The sequence below is a fragment of the Nannospalax galili genome, unplaced genomic scaffold (genome assembly GCF_000622305.1).
Source record: "Nannospalax galili isolate Female #2095 unplaced genomic scaffold, S.galili_v1.0 scaffold10, whole genome shotgun sequence".
NCBI lineage: Eukaryota > Metazoa > Chordata > Mammalia > Rodentia > Spalacidae > Nannospalax > Nannospalax galili.
In genome coordinates this window covers 11,374,260-11,378,624 of record NW_008331140.1, presented here as the reverse complement: position 1 = coordinate 11,378,624, position 4,365 = coordinate 11,374,260, and the positions used below count along the sequence as shown (strand labels likewise).

Genomic DNA, 4,365 nt, shown 5'->3' with positions numbered 1-4,365 from the left:
TCCACACTGTAACTTTTTTTCTGAGTTATTGTCTTTTTATTACGATACAGATTCCAAACAAAGTACAAAGCAGTGGTGGGGGTCTCAGATAGGTGGGTGATAAGCAAACACCAGGCTTGTCTAGATGGACCACTGCCAGAGCCAAATGGGAACCCAGAACTAGAAGGGATCTAGATGAGAGAGAACTGTAGCCATCCTAGGGGAATGCATGGAGATCAGTGGATGGTGTATCATACATAGGGGACCTCCATATCCTCGCCACTTTCATCATTGCAACACAACTCAAGCACCAGTGCCCACACGTGGCGGCCCAGTTTTTACTTTGACACATGGCTCACAATCTCTGTCATCGGTGGATCCAACTGTTCCTTGAGCTTGGCAGCTGGCATGAAGAAAGAATAGAGCACGGACACACCCTGGGACAGCATGGTGCTCTCTAATTTTTCTTTGTCTTAAAGTAATCAAGGAGCTGTTTGAGGCTCATCTCCTCACCATTAGGCTACAGCCCTTGTACTTCGAAGTGATCCCACAATGTCTGCTCTTGGTTATAGTACTGGTGATGAAGTGCAGCAAGGGGTTCAGAAAACCCAAAGATGTGCAGGAACAAGTTCAGGAAACCATTTTTACAGGAATCAAGCTGTTGGTGTCCCAGAACTACCTTGTACAGCTCCAGACACACAAGGCCAACCACAGCAGCTGTGGTTGTAGCAACGGCTGGGATGATCTTCCCTGCAATTAACTTGCACTTGTGTCAGTCTGCAGGGGGCGAATATCACAATTTTCGGCTCAAAGGTTGGATGCAGCCATAATGAAATCCATATGGAAGTTGCTGTCCTCATCCCTTTCAGTGGGGTACATCTTGAATCCAGGAAACTTGTCTGGGCTCGGCAATGTGGCTTTGAACTCCTCTAGATGGATGTCATCAACAGAGACACTGGCACTCTGCAACTCCTCATCAGAAACATGGATCTTGCTACCAGACTTGGGGGTTGCGCTGGATAGCTTTAGTGTCAACGTGACACACCTGAGTTAAGGGAGCCTCAGTTGGGGAACTGCCTCTATTGGACTGGCCTGTGGCCATGTCTGTGTGGCATCTTCTTGATTGTTGTGTGATGTGGGAGGGCCCAGCCCACTGTGGGTGGTGCCACTCCTGGGCAGGTGGGCCTGTGTTGTATAAGAAAGTGGGTTGAGGAGGGGACAGGGGAATAAGACAGTAAGCAGAGTTCCTCTACGGCCTGTGCTTCAGCTCCTGCCTCCAGGTTCCTGCCCTGAGTTCCTACCTTGGGCTCCCTGATGAACTGTGACTTGGGAGATGTAAGCTGAATGAACCCTTTCCTCCCCAAGTTGGTAGTGGTCAGAGTGTTTTGTCGCAGCAATGGAGAAATAAACTAGAACAGGGGTGAACTCTGGAGCTGGAACCTGGACAGCGTTTGGGCCCTGACTGGAATGGAGCTCCAGAACTGGTGAGCTGGTTGGGAGGAAAGTTGTGCAGCAGTTGTCAGATGTTGTTATATTATTGAGTGTCCTAGTGGTGGAAGGTCCAGGTCATGCAGTCACTCTAAGTCTGTGCTCACACAGCCTCTACCACAATGTTTGCCCTACAACTTGGCCTTTGTGACATACTGGTTGACATTTTCTGATGGCTGCTTGAAAAGGCCTTCAAACTCATCTGGGGCCCACTGCAGAGTATGCTCAATGGCATTGGGGACATTTTTCAGGGTACAGATAGGGATGGATTTCTCTGGTGGATCCTGGCTGGAGCTGTATGACTCTGTCAGGAAGGGGATCACCACCTGCACGGTGCCCTTTTTCTCCAATATGCCCAACTCCAGCAATGGTTTCCTACAGTACACACAGTGGAAGTCCATGTACACGTGGACATCTACATTGGGGCATTCACCACACCATCCAAGTTTTGGAAGAAATCATCATCATAGATGTGCTCTATGTCAGGACCCATAGGGTTCTGGTGACTAGTCACCTGGATGTATGGATTCATTTGGTGCACAGCTGCTATGGCTGTGTCAGACTTTAACTTCATGACATCCCAGGGCCAGAAGAGAAACTGCTCAGATTTGATTTCTCAATGGTGTCCATGTCTGTGACAACAATCTCTCCACCCTCTCCACAGCCTAGCCCAATCAAGAGCAATCTTGAGCAATTCACAGCCAATGGCCCCTGCACCCACCAGGAAGTACTTCTTCTTGCCCAGCTTGTAGGTCTTAGCCAAACACAGCTATCTGCCCATCATAAATATTCTGACACTAAAGGTACTTGTTCTCCTTAAGAGCCTCTTTGTCCTCTGGGAGACATTCAAAGGCATCAAAGTACAACCACTGCACGATGGGCATAAACTTTCCAGAACAGGCCTTTATGACTTCCTGAGCAGGAAGTCCTCCAACGAAAGCATTTAGGGGTGCCAGATCCCCAGTAGCAACATAACCTAGCTTCTGGATGAGGTCTTCATCCAAGTTGTCCTGCTGTACTGTGGGTGGGGATCAAGCATTCACAGCCTGTGCTAGGGCCACCAGTTCTGTTGTATCTGCCTCATTACAAGTCTAGATGTCCGGCTATGCTGAGCACAGACTTGGTGAAGGGCCTAGAAGCCAATGTGTAATTGGGCAGGGCAAGAATACTTGGCAAAGTCATTCATCATAAACTCAGGGTCTGCCAAGGAAGCCAACAAGGATTTAAAGCTAATCTTTTTAGGTGCTTTTACCTGGCTGACAATGCCTCCATGGATATAGTAGTCAGAGAACTTAGAAATGTCACAGATACTAAAGGTATAAGGACTCATCACTTTGATCTCTATGGACTGACATCCACTGAGTTGGATCGTGCCCTGAACTTCTGAGAATGAGACAAAGTCACCACTCTTAAAGCTGTGCCAGGCCTCATCTGGGTAGGTAAGTTCACAGGATTGTCCTTGGTGACCATAGAAACCATAGCACTGAATGGTTGTTCTCTGTTGGAATCTGTGAGAACCATTTCCTCTCCAAAGTCAGAGAAAAGTTGCCTAAATACGCTTCATGTGTCTGTCACCACTAGTCTGATGCCTCGACTATGACAGAATTCACCCACCTGCAGCTGGTCTTCCAGAGAACTGTTGGTGAGGACCACCACCTGGAAGCCACTGAGGAAGTCCTCAAGAGTGGTCCAATATAGGCAGTCACAGGAACATAGCTGTTCAGCAAGTTGGTGCTGAGATACCTCAGCTGGAATTTTACCAATGTCTTCTTCCCTCAGGTAAAACTGGAAGGAGAGATCAGCCCACTGAGCAGTGCCTTGGTCATGTAGGGTAACAGCCTTGACCCCACCAAGGATGATGTTCTCAGCAATTTCCACACCCAAGCCCCACAAGCCTGAGACAAGGACACTGGATGTCTGGAGCCTCTTCACCTCATGGCCCAAAACACGCAGCTGCTGGGAGTAAAGGCCTGTTTCGCTGCCGTTCTTCACCATTCCATTATTTGGCACAGAGGGCACTTGGCACAGACTGGGCAGAGGAGTAGTTAGAACCCGGCTTTGGATCAGGCCCAGACACACGATATTTCTTGGACGAGCTGGACATCAATGCCTGTTCCCCAGGTCCTGCCACCTCCAACTCCCCAAGGAGCCAAAGCCAAGGTCCTCTGCCACCCTCCTCTTTTTCCTCCTCCTCCCTGCCTCCTGGGCCACCTAGCATCGCTGCTGCCTTCTCCTCCACCGGTCGCTGCAGTAGTGATCTTCCCTGCCACCTCCTTTTTACCCCAGCAGCCAATACCCATGCTGGAAATTTTAACTGGCTTGGTCTTCTGCAGGCACCAGCTGCTGTGAGTCCATATCTGTAATAACCATGTCATGTCCATGGGACAGTGTTTCATAGCACTGCTTTTCTTCTGGCTCTTCCAGTCTTTCCACCATCCCCCTTCTGCAAGGTTTTCAAGGACTCTTGCCTTGGCAGCAAGAGACCTTGATCTCTATGTCCCTTCTATGGCTGAGTACTCACTGTCACTTGTTCTCAGGACTTTAAACAGTTATGAGCCTCTGTATTTACTACTACTTGCTGCAGTAGGAAGTTTCTCTGACCTAGGTTAAGAGCAGCACAGCTCTGTGGCTATAAGCATAATTATTTAGACTCAGTTTGACAACATGATGATTTAGAAAAACAACCATAGTTCTCACCTTGGATGTTTGATTTCCTTAGCCATAATTTTGATCATGTTTACTGTAGCAGGCATGAATTTCCTTCTGTAGAGCAGGCCTCATATCCAATCAATTAAGTGGTTTGTTACCCCCATAAACCATCTTGCCAGTACTGCACCAATGGACACATATTACCCCACAGGTTGGTATTGTAGTATGCAGGATCCAGCACTAAGTCCA

General features: G+C 48.4%; 1 pseudogene across 1 annotated transcript; it reads right to left on the bottom strand.

Annotated features, from left to right (window-relative positions):
• Positions 1–230: 230 nt before the first annotated feature.
• LOC103725697 lies at positions 231–3,571 on the bottom strand (annotated as a pseudogene). The gene is made up of 2 exons (XR_001872170.1): positions 1,406–3,571; positions 231–1,002 (listed from the first exon to the last, which is right to left on the bottom strand). The product of XR_001872170.1 is annotated as a ubiquitin-like modifier-activating enzyme 1 pseudogene (transcript).
• Between the last annotated feature and the right edge of the window lie 794 nt (positions 3,572–4,365).